The sequence below is a fragment of the Coturnix japonica genome, chromosome 8 (assembly GCF_001577835.2).
Source record: "Coturnix japonica isolate 7356 chromosome 8, Coturnix japonica 2.1, whole genome shotgun sequence".
Lineage (NCBI taxonomy): Eukaryota > Metazoa > Chordata > Aves > Galliformes > Phasianidae > Coturnix > Coturnix japonica.
This window is the reverse complement of record NC_029523.1, coordinates 10,731,305-10,748,074: the sequence shown is the minus strand read 5'-3', so window position 1 is coordinate 10,748,074 and position 16,770 is coordinate 10,731,305. Positions and strand designations below refer to the sequence as shown.

At 41.3% G+C, this 16,770-nt stretch overlaps 1 long non-coding RNA gene across 1 annotated transcript in view; it reads left to right on the top strand.

Moving 5' to 3' along the window:
* LOC116653774 overlaps positions 1 to 16,770 on the top strand; it is a 45,376-nt gene extending 28,606 nt beyond the window's left edge. The window contains exon 3 of the long non-coding RNA XR_004308207.1: positions 346 to 16,770. This is a non-coding gene — a long non-coding RNA (uncharacterized LOC116653774). The remainder of the gene's footprint in view (positions 1 to 345) is intronic.

Genomic DNA, 16,770 nt, shown 5'->3' with positions numbered 1-16,770 from the left:
GCCCTGAGGCTACATGTGCCCATTGTTCATGACACCAGCAGAAGCAGCAATACTGAGCAGAGTGTTAACACACCCCTGGGCCTAAGCAGTGGTCCCATTCACAGCAAGCAGGGAGAGAGATGCAGGGGTAGTGATGCACAGTATGGTCAGATCAACACAGTTATTCCCATTAGCAGCTGAGTCCGAAAGCACCCAGTACCATTTTAGACAGCTCTCCATACTTAACAACTGAAATTCAACAAACTATTGGCACAGCAACTGCAAAGGTTGCTGCTCCACAATGTCCATTTTCCAGAGATGAAAACCTGTGCGAAATGGGTTACTGATGGTTTTTTTTCATTTCAGTGCAAGATCTCCTCCCTCTTCTTCCCCACTCCTATCAGCAACCAGAAAATGTCCTCAAAATTTGATGGAAAGACAAGACACGTGAGATAGTATGTTATTCTCAATGGAGTTTCTGGAGCAGCTGAAGTTTTGAGCTCATCTACGGCTCTCTCTGATTCAGAATTGCATTTCTCCAAAATTTCAACCGTGATGAACTTTCCCAAAACAGAAGCAGCAAGCTGCTTCCCACCATCACATACTTGGCCTGTATCCTGTCTATCCATATGCAGCAGATGTAAATATAATTTACTGGCACAAGCAGCTTTCTGCACATGGCAGCATTCTGAGTCTCCTTTAGCATCCATGTGAAGAAATAAACCATTTTACTGATACACTCGAATTCCCCAATAATGTTCCATAATGACCTGTGAATTGTGATCTTTCTTAATATGCACTGACCAATTACTCACATAATCATGTTTCACATCGTTTTGCTGAATTGTTAATAATTCTCACCAAAGTAAAAACAGTTCCTTACAGACGACATAAGTCTTCACTCTGCTGGCTTCCATATATGGTAAACTAGTGCATATACAGATTCAGTGCCAACACCAGTTGCATCAGTTAATTTGGGCATGACCTCTTCCAGCTGTGCCCAATTACTGCAGGTAAAGCTTGAAAATTCTCCCAGCACTTTAAGGATGTCCAGAGATGCTCTGGAGAGCAAATTGAAGTAAATGCACACAATCTATCTTTCTACCCTATAGAAATTAAATGGCCAGAGTGATAGTGCTTTAATCAGGGAGAAGAAGACTATAAAGTCAGAATGAAGTGTTCTGGATGGAGACAACCTGTCTAGTGGTGATGGGAAATCCTGCGTATCAGCACATTCCCTCTTGGCTTCGTCCCTGCTCACTGGATGTGACTCAAAGGAAATGCTGGGCTTCAGTTTCTTCATCAGCAAAATGGGGATAATATTTCCACTTATGCAAGTCACTTTAAGTGGAAAGCACTGCATTCATGCAAGATAGCATTATTGTGCCAGTATACCACAGAGTTTTTCACTTTCTGCCTGGAACATTTCATACAAATCCCTCCACATATGGAACAGAATGAGGATTGCAGACTGCAGAAAATGTAATTTTTCGGGAGCTGACAGTGCCACTTGCATTTGTGTGTTTTCGCATTTCAAACAGTCAGCCTTGGCAATGAAATTCGCATCATCTGGTGGCTGTTCTGAACTGAGCTGACCACAGTGTGCTCCTGGCAGGGCTGGACAGCAGAGGGCTAGCACATGCCATGCAGCCCCCACACCTTGGGGCAGGGGGATTGGTGCTTTGCATCGTCTTACCCCACAGATAGGCATTGCCATAATGCCTGGTTGCTGCCCCACATCCTCTGAGCCCACCTGGCCCCACTGGGGCTACTAACAAAGTGCAGTGCAGCTCTGTGAGCTCAGGACCAGACTGTGGACATGCATCATATGTCATGTGGCCATCAAAGACAGAGGAATTACATTTTAATTACTGTATTTATCTCAGAGAACACAACAGTTAGTTTTTCTAATGAAAATAAATGGAATAAAGGCTAACAGACTTTTGGTAGTAGATCCATTAAATGCTCCATCTAAATAGGGTGTAGATATCTGGGGTGCAATTAGGCTCCTGTGCTGAGTGCTTCTCAGTGTAAGTGTGCGGATGCACTCTAACCTGAATCTAATTCTGCACAGAGGCCAAAGCAAAGGAGAGCTATTTGTGTTGTAATGATTTAGTAGAAATGGGCAACATTACATTTCAGCTCCCTTTTGGTCAACGAGCACGTTAGGACTTTCAGTGCACTCTACTCAAGACCTAATTGCTTTTAGCAACTCCTGCACACAGAAGATGCATCATCACAGTAAATGCAGTGCCTTGTGTGAAGCAGAGGCAGAGAGAAGCACTGGCCATCAGCAGTACATGGCACACAGTACAGGAGCCTTGCAGCTATCTCCAGTCACAGGTATCCTACCACAGCTTGTAAAGACAGAACTGAACAAATAAGTCAAAATGAATAATATATTTGATTAATTTTGCCTCTCTCTGCTCAGGGAATACATGCATACATACATATATATATATGTACATATAAAAGTCAATCACACCATCTTGGATTTATTTGTTATTCAGATATATTCAGCAATGTTCTTTTCACTATATATTTTGTTTAACTCTATGGATTAATCATTAAAAATGTACTGTCCCACTATGATTGGCCAGATGTGCCACATGACAACAGTATTCTTCTGTGAGCATCTGAGGATGCCAGCACTTCTGGAGTAGTCCTTATGCATGCAAAATTGAAAATTCAGTTTTGACAAATATTTGCAAGTGCATCTTTAGAATTCACTTGCTGCCAAGAAAACTGTCAGTAAAATTCAGCAGTTCTTAAATTTGTAAAATGTGAGAACTAAAACATGCATTTTAACATTTGCATTTAACTTAATTAATTTTTTTCCCCCAGTTTTATCTGGAACTTTTAGAAGAATGTATCTCCCCTTAAAGGCTGCAGTGCTGCCCACTCTGATGGAGTTACATTTCCAAGCTACTGCTCCTGCTGTCGCACAGCTCTCCAGCTATCTGCTTTCCTAAAGGATGGCCTTTTTCTAAATGGGCAAATGCTTCATGAATTGTATGGAAGCTTTCAAAAGTCAGGAGGTTTGCCCTGATGGATGATACGTGCATTGTTCCTGCATTAAACATTCCCTCAATTATTGAACTGTTCCTGTTGCACTGTTAGGAAAAAAATGGATTTGAGAACAACTCACTGAATGCATCCATGATGATGTAAGTATCAGATGTGACTTAACAGAAAAAGCCAACCCACCAGAAAAAGTTCTCCTCTTCTTCCTTTACTAAAGCAGCTGCAGGAGGAGCATTCACTGCATGTACAAGGACATGCATTACAAAAATGAGGGTCTGTCTGCTCTTCAGTTACACCTGACACACTGCTGGTTCAGTGGCTTAGGGCAGGGTTGGAGCAGAACATCCCTAACTGCAGCCGGCAGAGCAGTAACTCTGCATTTGTTAAGATCCTATGGGATCCATGGCATGTCTTGGCTCAGCCACCACTGCCCAGGACGCAGATGTGCACGTCCCAAGGCCCCGCGCATTCTGCTGGCAAGAGAGAGGTACTGCCAGCACAGTGGGGCAGCTGGAACACAGCAGGACTCTCTGATACAGCAAAAGCCAACATCCAGTCCAGGCACATAAGGGTCACCCATCAAAGAATCATTCAGTTTTGAAAAGACCACTAAGATTATCCAGCTCAACCTCAACCCATCCCACCATGTCCACTAACCACGTTCCTCCGTGCCACAACTACACAGCCCTTGAACATCTCCAGGGATGGTGACACCACCACCTGCTTGGCCAACCTATGCCAGACACCTCACCACTCCTTCTGTGAAGATACTTTTCTTAATACCCAACTGCAAGGATCAGCTACAAAAACACAGCGGGGCATTAACTCATTCAACAAATAAATCTGGTGCTTTAGTTACCAAGCAGGATGATTTAAATGGCTTAATTTACACATCACAGCAAGCTTTTCCTACTGCAAATCAATACATTTGCATAGGATCTTAAAATAATCAGCACCATGCTCCTGCATATATTTCTTAAATAGGTACAAATTCCTTAATGAAAGCCAGAATCCCATTGCCAGCCCTGTTTTCTGCTCGCCTGTAAGCTGGGCTTCCAGGGAAACACAGCTGCACCAAGGTCCCAGCAACACAGGATTCCAGGCCACGTACAGGTGCACAGGGTCTCCTCATACCACCCGGCAGGAGGGGAACCAGCAGTGGGGCTGTGCCTGAGTGCACCCGTGCCAGGGAGACAGGCAAACAGAGAGAAGGATGGACAGAGCACTACTTCCCCTAGGGAAAAAACCACCCTGACACTTGCCAAACTGAAGCCTCTACCCATGGTCAGCCCACTTTTCCCATGTTTTGTTTGATTTCTTGTTCTTCCACATAGGAACGGTGCAAAGAACCACAGATGTGGAAAAGAAGTTCCTGTGGTGGCCCATTTCCTAGCAAGGTACAGTCCTATTGCTCCTCATCTCTTTCCATTTCTCATGCTTAATTTAGTTTTCATTGGATCGTTGTTGGTGTTTTTTTAATATTTATTACTCATGGTTGAAACATGTCAAACTTGACAAAACTTTAAGCAGAGGGAAGGATAAAAAGTGTCTTGAAAATCCTATTTGCCCCTTAATAATTTAATTCTGCAGAAAGGGAAATCAAAGCATCACAAATTGATTGCTATGAAACAAATTACAATTATTTCCACACATCCAAATAAATGTACTAATTTTAGGCATCTGACTTCAGGCATTAGATGGAATATGCAAATGCACATGTTGAAATGATGGCCGTGTCTCTAGAGCTGCTTTCTGATCCTTCAGTTCTTACTTGATGCCTGATCATTCTAGACTGCTATTGAAACATGCAGTAAATTAGCTGCTCTATACTTTGCCTGTTAAAAATATTAAAAAGGATACCTGAAAAGTTCTGCTGACAGCTTTAGGCATCCAGCACTGGCTCCTCTCTTCTGGAATGTAGACACCAGTGTCCACGACTGCTCTCCCCAGCCGTGCCTCCAATTACTCCATTCTGCTGCTGCAGCCATTAGCCAGAGCCCTCTGCCCTGCTTTTAGAAAGAACAGCGTGCAATGAAATATCCCTGTGAACACAACTTTTCCACATATATTTTAAGAAGCACACTTGTTCTGCTGTCATACTTCTTCACGTAAGAGAAGTCACATGATATTGTTAGTGACATACTAGTCTAGTGTGGGATTTAATATTAGGCTTCATTTAACTCACAGGGATGGCAGAGCAATCTCAAGTAATCAAAATAAATGAAGGCGGCCTGAATAATGCATTTGTTAAATCTAAATAACATACAGTGGACACCTTTTTCCAGGAAAATGTGACTCAGGTGCAGTATTGATTGAGAAGATAAAGACAGGTGTTTTCAATTCCTATATTGTGGAAGCAGAGAGGACTTTGATAATGTAACAATCATCTTTTGTTATTTTGCTGCAGCCCAATACAGCTAGAATCAATTTTTCATTGTACTCATTTACAGGAAAAGGGGATAATGGCAGGGACAACATGGCTTTAATAGAAAGAATAAGTCATGATTTAATTCAGATGTTGTACTACAGCTACAAGTTGGAAGATATATTTGGGTATACAGAAACAGTACAAAGAAGGCTGCATGCCTTCGAATAGAAGTCACGGCTCCACATTCCTATTTATTGGTAGTTAGGTGGAATGATGCAGCATTATCCTGACAGCAACAAGAAGCAAGAACCTTTTAAACAGGAAAAAAAGGAAGAGAAAAGAAAAAGGCTGTAGAATTACAAGCAACCTTTATAGGAAAATAAAATAAAAGGCAGCAGTAAAGGGCACATTTAGGTCTTCATTAATATTTGTATTTAAGTAAAAACGACAAGCAGAACAGTCTGAAGAGAGGCCAAGTTCCAAATCAATGTGAGGCTTCTTTGAGCCACTGATGTCTTTCACAAATATCTCAGGCATTTTTTTGATAAATTTTGTGCTCATGGAAAGTACTCAGGATGATGATAAAATAATGATTTTTTTTCTGGCAAAATAGATTGCTTCATGACTTCTTGAATGAAACACAAATCTAAGAGTGATAGTGGTCGGGGCTGGATTAGTCCCCTGGGGTTACATCCAGTGTATGAAATTTCATAGCTTTTACAGTGAGTTCAATAGTGCTCTTCTCTGTGGTGAGATACTGTTGAACGACCCCTGAAAAACCATCCCACAGGCTGAGCTTTGGAAATGTTGTCACTGAAAACCACCAGGACTTAATTTAGCCCACGTATAGCCCTAAAATATTCTGCGTGGCACATTTCTGGGCAGGGCTCATTAGGCTTATCTAAATCCAAGTTTCACCACCAACTTTGGAGTAATTCAGGACCCAAAGTCAAGCTTTAACGCTGATTTCTACATCTAATAGATCTGAAACTGAATCTCAGCCTCTGCTTTTAACAATCAACTTTTGCAGAAAAGCAGACAAAACGGGTAAAATCCTTGTCTGGCATTTCAGGCTTCCCCTGAAGAGGAGCCTGGTCTAGCCCTAACACTCTGTAAATCTGAGCTCATGTTTCTCTCTGAGGAGTAAGGGAAAATGAAAAGAGTAAAACGAGAAAAATCAGAGAGCAGAATTAACCCCTTCTCCATCAGCAGCATCTCCTTGCTGAAAGTGCTCCTGCTCTGAAATAGCCAACTAAACACTGTGTAGAAGGTGCGGTGTGGGACAGCCTGGGAGAGGCGCAGGTGTTTTGCCAGGTGGAGTTGCCCTGGCTAGGAGGCACCATGCTGTGAACACCTAAGATCTTAAATATGGGAAAGCAGAATTTAAATTATGAATTGACACTATACAAGTACTGCCTCACTGCCTGCTGCTGACAGGATCTCAAGGCCAGGATCTCCAGCCCTGTACTTACCCATGCTGCAAAACACAAGAACATGGCATATCCACCTTTTCCTTACTGGCTCAATCCAGAGGTGGCTGCCTGACTCCCCATGGCATAGGCGCAAGGACAGGCAGTTAGCCTCTTCCCCATGCCCTTTTCAAAGGTCTGAGGCATTTGAAGGAATGAGCTCTTGATCACTGCCTGTACAGCAGTTACAATATTACCTGACAATGACATATGGCCTTTTACATATGTAATATATGTCTTTTAATAGAAGGAAAAACCTTCCCTTCCCTATTAGAAGGGAAATTCCAGAATTCTTTACTTCCTCATCCTTGAAGGCACAGCTGCCTTTTTGGATAAAGTTAATCTCTTCTTTGCTCCCTTTCTCTCCTCCCCATTATTTTTTCTATTTTTCTATTGTCTCCTTTTTTTTCTCCTCATTAAAGGTTTGTTGATTCCAGTGCATACTGTTTAGTTTGAAATGACACAGTTCAGGAGGGAATTCCCCAGACAAAGAAGTTTTTGGGGAGCAGTTGGCATTCAGGTTAGTACTGATTTCACAAATCAGGGATTTTTCTTAATTTTTTCTTAAAATGAGAGAAGTCTCTAACCAGCTCTGACCAAGACAGCAAGTGAGCATGGTGAAAGCTGTGCCCTTCCAAATATTACTCGGAGTTCCCAAAAGACCCTTCATGCCCTGTGCAACTAAGTAGAGTTAATTTTAACAGGAAATTCCTCACTGCAATCAGAAGATGGGGTAAAATAATTAGCAAACTTTTCATAACTTTGTTCTGTGCCACTATGAGTGCTGTCTGTGATCTGAAGCACATTAATAGGCACACTTCTGAGCTAGAAGGAATCAAAGATTGACTTCCTTACACATATAGGTGCTCCAGTTTCCTGGCAAGAAAGGGAAACTGATACAAAGTGCACAAAGGACCCTAATATCAGCAAGAATGTAACTAGCAGTGGAATGCATTAAAGAAGATCGTTGTGACAAATCAGGTTCCTAAGCATGACTTTCCCTTTTCATGCAGAGAATGGACTGATTCGTTCCCCAAACAATGGGAAATTTTGTGGAGGCTCTGGAACAGATTGCTCTCTTTGCTCCATTACTCACAGATCAGCTCACCACGTTCAGCAACAAAGGCAGGGGCTAAACTCATCTGATCTGTTGTCCTCAAATTATGAAAAAATAATTTAGCTCATAAGCAATGAGGTGCTTCAAGAACTTGCTGAAATGAAAGCATCTCTCCATCAGTACAACAGTACAGATTCAGCTTCAACACAACTTGTATGATCTATGCACTACTATGTTACACTGTCTAGACCTCTCTAAGAGTAATTGTGAAGATTTTACAGTGTTTTTTTTCTGCTAGAAAAAAAATACACTTAAACTGTGCTGTCTGACTGGAGTTATAGATCTCAGTAGGACACGGCCATCACATTTTTGGGATATGGGTATGCCTGCTGGATGATATACTAACAGTCCAGTGGCACAGTCTGAGGATATGAGGAGATAGTACCGTTTCCACATGCATGACATTTCTGTGCACCCATTGCATACTCTGTTTTTATATTTTGGCTGCCACTGCTCAGTGTCCGTGGACTATGATCTGAATATACAGAAAATAAAAGTAGACTTTTCACACCTAATGCATTCAGCATTATTGGCTCCACTGCCCTCAGGAGCTCCATGCCTGGGGGTTTCTTTCCATGACCACACACTGCCAATAAATCTCTCTCTGTGCCTTGTTTCAACACACTGGAGAGACTACAGAAGACCAGCTACAAGGGGTACTGCCAATTGCCCTTTCCCCAATTGAATTTAGTGAAACATACTACCTAGAAAAGACAATACATGAAAGGAGATCATTCTTCAATCTGCTTACAGATGGACATAGAAGAACTGGATGTTCACTTTGATCAGAAAAATAAATCTTTCAGAAACAAGTTCTGAGGCTCTTAATCATATTGCAAAAACACAGTCCTAGAAAAAAATCCCACAGTAATCCATGTTTTTATTCAGAACATTTTCATTGTTAATGCATCAGATTTTGCTTTTATCTGACTAACACTCAGTGATACAACAGACAGTGTTTGCGTACAGAGGAGGAGTAAGAAAGGAGCACTGCAGCTGATAGAGGAAGGATGGAGGATGGCTGGTTGGATGTTTGCACCAGTAAATAGCATTACATGAAACTGTAAAAGCATTCAGGTGCATCTTGTTTTGCTTCCATATAACTAAAAAGGAAGCAACTGATTTGCAGCTTGGGATTTGAAATAGCTGATAAAAAGCCAGAAAATCATTGATGATCAAGTACTGCTGAGCAGCTGCAGCATCACGCTGAAACCTTTTGGGCCAGTGCCAGGCTACCTGCTTAATGTCTGGAGATGGAGAGCTGTTTGGAACTGCTGAGTGACAGCATAACAAGGTATGTACACTGCCTGGTCCACAGACAGGCCTAGGGATAAGATTCTTCTTTAAAAAAGGGCATGTTCTAATTTAATTTAAATCTGATCAGCAGTCTTCTGTGTTGCTCATTTGTTATTTTCAGACCTGAAGGCAGTCTGAGTGCCTGTTGATAGCTTTCCTGAAAAGAAATCTGCTTTTTGTCTTCAATGAATTCCGGGCAAAGCCCTGATTGAGATACCCAGAGAAACCTGGAATGCCCAGATCTCACAATAACCTCATGTATCCCAGGCACCGACTACTCCTTTATCCTGCACACACTGGCCACAGTTCCTTACTCTGCAACATGCCTTGTGCTCAGTTCTTGTGCAGAACATACAAACATACTCTCTCCATCAGAGTTCAGGGCCTAGAAGCCTTCCTGATCCCAAACCTGCCAGCCCTTCAGGGTTTTGCAGCACCAACCCAGACAGACCTGTTCTATGTCACCCTTCCTGCCTCCTGTGCTGGCAGCAGCACTGTTCTTCCTCCTGCACAGGACACCAATAGTGCTTATGCCCCTGCAGATGGGAGGAGGGGATGCTCACAGTGCTGTCAGACACTTAACAGAAATGCTCTTTGGGGAGACTAACATTTAATGAGAAGGCTTCTTCCTTATCTGCTTCAAACTGCATCTCCTGACTGACTCTACAGAGTACATGGGTAACTAAACTCCTATTTTAGGTTTGAGCACAGTCCTTCTTGCATGAATGAGTTTGACAGTATGCTCTCTGCTAAGTAGGACCACTTGGCAAATGAGAACATGACTGTGTAAAGGAAGACAAGACCACATCTGCAATAGTTGGGTTGTCTCACATTGTAGCACGAGTGTGTTGCAGACATCAGAAAGGATCAACTTGAACATCACCTGTGCCCAACACATAATGCATAGTACCAGTGCCTGTGCTACTGGGCTACTCCTTGCTCAGCTTCAGGAAGGCCTACAGGCATTAAGCTAACCCAGGTGCTGCTGCACTCAATTTATTGTACAGACACAAGCTTGATGTTTACTTCACAGAAACCCTATGCCTACCCTGAAGTAAAACATGAGGAAGACTTCATGTCATTCTGCACATATCTCAGTGAAATAAAACAGATAGCTTTGAGATTTTTACATACATACAAGTATACACTCACATATAAAGAGGCTTGGGTGAAAATATGATTTGAAATGACTGCCTGATATCTCAGTATCACTGGATTATTCTTCTGGAGAACTCCAGCACTATTTCATTGGAGCGAGCAGTCAAGAAGCTGCTCAACGACTCTGCTGGCATTAACTCACGATTTCCTTCACCTAACCTTTTTGTTTTCAGTATTGTCAAATTGTAGAGATGTAGAAAAAGATGGGGAATTCCAGCCTAAAAGCCAGTTTCCTCTGCTACAGAAAGAGAGATCGCTAAGGTCGAGGATTGTCTAAAGCAATACTGCACTAATCTCTGTAGCCCCATTTGAACAGTGAGTCAGTTCACATAATCTAACCTCAAGTCAGCTGGAAAAAGAATGGTTTTGGTAACACTTTGCAGTCACCTGTGTTTCAGAATTTAGTCACAGTACATTACTGGATACCAGCTCACTGTTGTAACAGTATATCTTTATGCAGGTAGCAATTTTTCTTATATTTTTCTCATGCTTCGCTGCTTATTGAGTATTTTTATATACCCCATATTTGTTTTCATCAACTACTATTTAAAAATATGTGCTGGATTTTTTCCACCTACAGAAATCAAGTGGCTCAAATCCATCTACAGTTCGTTAAGTACACTCCAAAGGTAGTAAATACTGCCACAAAGTGCCCAGCTGCCCCACTATTTCAGAGCTCGCTATGACTTACCCTAGTTGACTCCCAAACTGCCTTTGTCTCCCAAACTAACTGCATGAGCCACTCAGGGCTGGCTGCTAAAACACTATCAGAACAACAGACTTTGCTATATATGTCATACAGCACAGGCCACCTGAAGAGCTTTTATTTTATATTAAAAACAGGGATTGTTTCAGCAATTTTATGCGAAGTCAGAAATCAAACTAATACATGTTTTTTGTTTTTTGTTTTTTTTTTCCTTAAAAGCTGATTTTAAAGAAACATGAAACCTAATGGGAAACAGTCAATGCAGAAGTCACTCCCTGCTGAAACGTGCCAGCAACAGAAGAGGTAGTGACACACTGTTTGAAACAGAAGGCTACCAAAATGGACACCAAATATGATGCAGAATTTGACTAAGATTAGGTGAAATTTGTCACAAACTTCAAGTCAGGGGGATTTTTGAAGTTGTGAGAGCAATGCAAATTATGCTCAAAGTGTTTAGACTTCAGTGTGGATATTTGTAAGACTCTGTTGCACCACAGCTGGGTTTTGGCAGCCCTGCTTTCCTGCTCATTTCCAGCTTCTGGAAATCCCAGTGATTATGAGCTACTTGGTAAAGCTACCTTTTTACCTCTCAATTGGCTGCTGTGGAAACAGATATTCAAAGTTAAATTTCATGTTGCTTAGAAGTCATCCTCTTTTTTCATTTGGCCTAAGGTCAGCAGACTTAAAAGAAGGCTTCAGACAACTGGGGTGAAGGAAAGCAAAGCCCCAAGCTGAGCTATACAGTTTCAATGCCTCCTGCCCAGGCAGGGCCCTTGGCTACTGTGGTTCTATTACTGACCTCATGGGGATGGCAGAAGAGGCATGGCTGGACCTTGACAACTTTTCATAGCTCCTTTAAAGGGAGAATGGTTGTAATTTCCAGAACAAATGAAAACTCTCAATGTTGCAGTGAATTTTTGGAAAGGTAAAGTGGTTTTTCAACATATCTACTTAAAACATACAAAAGCACATTCCTCCCTTCTCCCATTAAAGGTCATCAAAACAGAAAGGGACAGCCAAGGACTGGGGTTAGGCTCAACATGTGGTTTGAGACCCTGCAATTACACTCTGCTTTTCCAGAAACTTCCTTGAAAAACAAAACCCAACTTGTAAATATATTCAGAGTAAAGAACCAAACCATTTCATATTGTAATTTTATACTTTCATTTCTGTGAGTGTATGTATATTTATGCCTTTGTTAGTATTTTATTTTGCCACCACTTAGAGATTCTGAAGATGAAATTGTCATGAGTTTTTCCACAAGTATTTCTGTATGGAATGGTGTAGTGAGATGTAGAAAGTCAGGCAGAGAAAGAATATTCTACACTGATCACTGAATGCATACAAATGCATCTGAAAACAGGATGAGCTTCATGATTTTGGAATCAGATCTCCAAAGATTATTCCTGGTAAGAGCTGTAAGAGCTGTTAGATGAAACTACCCCATTGCTGCTTTGTGTTTTCTGTCTGTTGCTTTAAATTAACACTTAGAAAAATATGCATTGCAGCTCCATCTCACTAATGTCTGAGTAATGGAACACAGTTTTTAAGCTGGCCTACATACAGAATTTCAAGAACAAAAGAAAACACTTGAAGATAAAGCCTTATGTGCTGAATTCCAGCTCTTCAGAAGGACAAGTGGTGGTAAGAACATTGTCTTTTAAATAAAACAAGAAGACCTGATCCTCCCTAACACCCTGGTAACTAAACAGGCTCTAACATCACCAATAGAAACCTTAACAGAAAGAACTGCCTGATTCAAGGTCACAACAGCAGGGCAAGGAATTCAGCCTCATGACTTTAGATCGCAAGCAAGCTATTTAGAGTGATAATTTCTTCTTTTCTCTCAGCTAGAAACATCCACGCAGAATATAAAATCATAGCATACTAAGTGGCAAGGCCACCTTTCTGTCTTTTACAGCATGTAAAGCTTCTTACTTCCCTTTTCTGATTCTCAAATATCACAAATGTTACAAGGTCACAATTAAATTTTAAAATAAAAATATGAACTTGTCTTTACAAAAGAAAATCTTTTTTTTTTTTTTTTTTACTAGTTTTTATCCTCTACAAATTTGCCCTGTGAAGAATGGAAAGGGCATAAAAAACCATCACCGCTTATTCTAAACCTCACATGGTATAGATTATTTAACAAAGTCTCACTACTTCTATCAATAACAAGAACTGTTCTGAAGAACAGTACAGGAACCACGACAAACATACGACTCTCATGCCATTGGTTGCAGATCACTGTGTCCCACCACTTCTCAGGAGGGATCCAAATCGCTTTATCTCTGCATCACTCTGAGAAAAATATGACAAGCATATGTTTTCTACTCGTGCAATTCACAGTCTGCTTCTCCAGCAATACAAAACTGAAGGCAAGCACATTTCACACGTGAGCTTCATACTTTACAAGGAATGAAAGGTCAAAGGGCAGCAGGCAAAAGCTATTTGCCACTCAGTTCTAATTTCCTTCATAAATTATTAAGCCATCCCTTACGCATTTCCATCTTTGATAGTCTTGTGGTATGAAGTGTAAGTCAATGGATAAGCTAATTGCAATAAGCAGAAGTGGTATTTAATGCACTGGACACTTTCAATAGCAAAGTAGTTCTAATTAGTGTTTCTAACTGATGTGACAGCAGTTTACAGAGCGCCAAAATAGTCCCTCATTTGTCAAGTGGGTCTGAAGCTTATGGCAGCTTTCTGATCATCTCCCTTGCCGCAGGACCTGAAAGCACCTTCAAAAAGCTTTCTCTCATTGATCTTTAGTCAGATGCTGACTGAAAGGCACACAGCTTTGCCAGAAAGAAGATAGATAGATGCTGCACCAGCATGAAAATGTCACTTGCTTAATGAAAAAGGGTATCTGCTCAGAACCTCTCTTTATGCATGTATATGCACACACATGCACATGTACAAGCCCAACAAAGCTATGAAGAAGCAGGTTATTAAGCAGGTGAATACATGTGAAGTGCTGAGTAAACCTCTCACATCAGTTCATGTACAGCAGCATGTATTTACACTATACATGCACAGAGATGATCATATAGCCTATAACTGAAATGCAGAAATTTTAAAAGGCATGTTAAGTTCTTCCCTCTAGACCTTTCATTGAGTATTCGGGACACAGCACAGGCAAACTTCACCATTAGTTTCAAAATGTCAGAATTTACTTTCCTTGTCTATGATTTTTCTTCTAATGTATCGATAGTTCAGCTATCCTGCTGTTCTCTAAGGGCTGAGGGAGTAAATGATGGTGTGTCAGATAAAGAGCAAGTATTTGCCAAGTAGTGTCAAGAAAGTTCAGAACAGTTTTCTTTTTGTTATACTTGTTTTATAGCCATCATTAAATAATTAACTACTGTGGTCTGTTTTAGGAAAAACTATCACAATTTCCCTTGCATTTTAGACAGCACTCAAAAGGGTCCTACAAACATCTACAAGAACAAAGAAAGGGGAACTTCCAAATATTCTTCACAGATCCTCTGCAAAGCAGGCCTTTCAAAGGCTACCCTTAAACTAATATAGGCGCACCAGATACTAGGAGTTGGGCTGAAGCAGTACAACCAGAATTGTTTTAGACGGCACAGTGAATAAACTTACCAGAGCTACGAATAGCTCTGAAGCAAGCACAGTACGGAAGGAAAAGACCTTCATGTCTGAAGAGGAGACCAATGCCTCCCTCAGTAGTGCTCACCCCTGCAAATATTCAGTAGTTTGTAAAGTAGTATGTGCTTCAACCAGCTGTACTAGCACAACCATTTCAGATCAATTGTCAAGGTAGATGCAGATAATTCTTTCCTCTTGTAGGAGACCACAGCTCATAAAAACATGGAAGGCAATGTCACTTAGTGCAGCACAGGCAATTAGGAGCATGGAAGGGATGGGGTCAGAACACGAGTCAGTAATAATAGAGTGAGCACTAATTGGAGAAGTTTTTTATTAGTGCTCGCACATCAAATTAGTCAGATGGCTCAGGCACACACAGAGCAGCAGCAAAGTGTGTGCACCATGTGCCTGCCCCAGCACAGAGCCACGTGCATGGTACATCTCACTGCCTCCTTCTCCCCATGCTCTCTGGACTCAGGCTCTCTTGCAGTTCCTGTCTGTGTCAGCCCCACCACCTTTCAAAGCAGGTGATGGATCTGCCTAGCTAATAAAGGTAATAAAAGGTTTTTGACTAAGGCATTATTGTGCCAAATCCAAATGGCTGAATCCTGTTAATTTTGCAGTCTGGCTGTTCTGCAGTGTGAGGGAGGCAAGGCACATGCAGGGCTACAGGGCGGCACAACCTGCCCCTCCCAAGCTCTGTACACACCATGATGATAAAGAGATGAAACCAGCAGCACCTGCATGAGGGACACCCAACAGACAAAGCGAGCATCTCCACCAACAAGCCACAAACCTGGTCTGAAACAAGTAAGTGTGGAAGCAGTTTTTAACCGCCATCACAACACAGGTACTTCACAGGCAGGAGAGCTGGTGGGGGGATCCTGTGGTTACTAAGCAAGGATTTGCATTTACCCTGGTTTGATTTAATTTTAGGTGTTTTTATGTTGGATTTCATGGGAGGTAATAGATAATTAGTGGCCCTTTCCTTCCTTTGAAATTCTCATATTGATTCTATGAAAGATCCATAATGTCAAGCAGCATTGTTTAGATTAAAAACAAATTGCCAGAAAACTTGCTTTTGTAATAGATGTGTGCTTTCTGCTGCTTCTGATGTTTCTTTAAAAAGCAGACAGCAAACGATGGAGGAGAGGCTGTTCCATAGAATCCCAGTCTTGTTTGTCGTTTCCCAAAGAATGTTATCACAGGACAGAAGCAGCCACAGTATCATTGTTTTAACATGGTTTAGGATATTATTTTGGTCAGAGATGCAAATGTCATGGAGAGACAAACAAGCAAGTTCTGCTGTATATCAAGTTGCATTTTCTGTTATTTAAAAAGTTACCTTCTCACCAGTTGCCTCAGACCCCCTCTATTTCACAGTTGTCTTCCCAGTCCCTTGCTGTCTTGTTTTTCCTGTATTTTAGGAATTTGCTCTTTTACCACTTGATCCACTTATTGACTTTTTCTCTGATCCTATTTTATGTTGTCCCAGTGAGCCTCCATACTCTTTTATCAGAGGCCCTATATCTTCACACTAATTTCTCACTAAACAATAGCTCTCCAATTTCTTTTGTAGCTCTAGATCTGTTGTGAATATTAATAGCTTCTTTCAAGTTCTACATTTGTGGAAAAGAGCGCTAGTGTTTGATCTCTGGCTTTTCTTGAATACACTTGTACTTCTGCAATGGGGGCTCAGATCTCTTTTATGTTTTCCTAGAAGATCCCTTCCTTCATTTCTATCTTTCTGTTTTATTGCAGAGATGGAAGCTGTGGTGGACCTTTAAACATTTTTCCTTATTAAGCAAGTCTCCTCACACCAGCACAGTCTGTGGTAATTTCTGCCCTCATTGTGGACTATTTCTGTACACTCCCTAAAGGCATCAAGCCATTCAGGTAGTAGCATGTAATTTGTTTTGTACTGTGGAATTCCTGCCATGCCTATATGTATTTAGACCACAGGCAAACCAATAAAGTTGTCATAGAAACAAAGCATTTCATGAATAAATCAATTCATAATAAACTTGTAAACTTTGAAGAA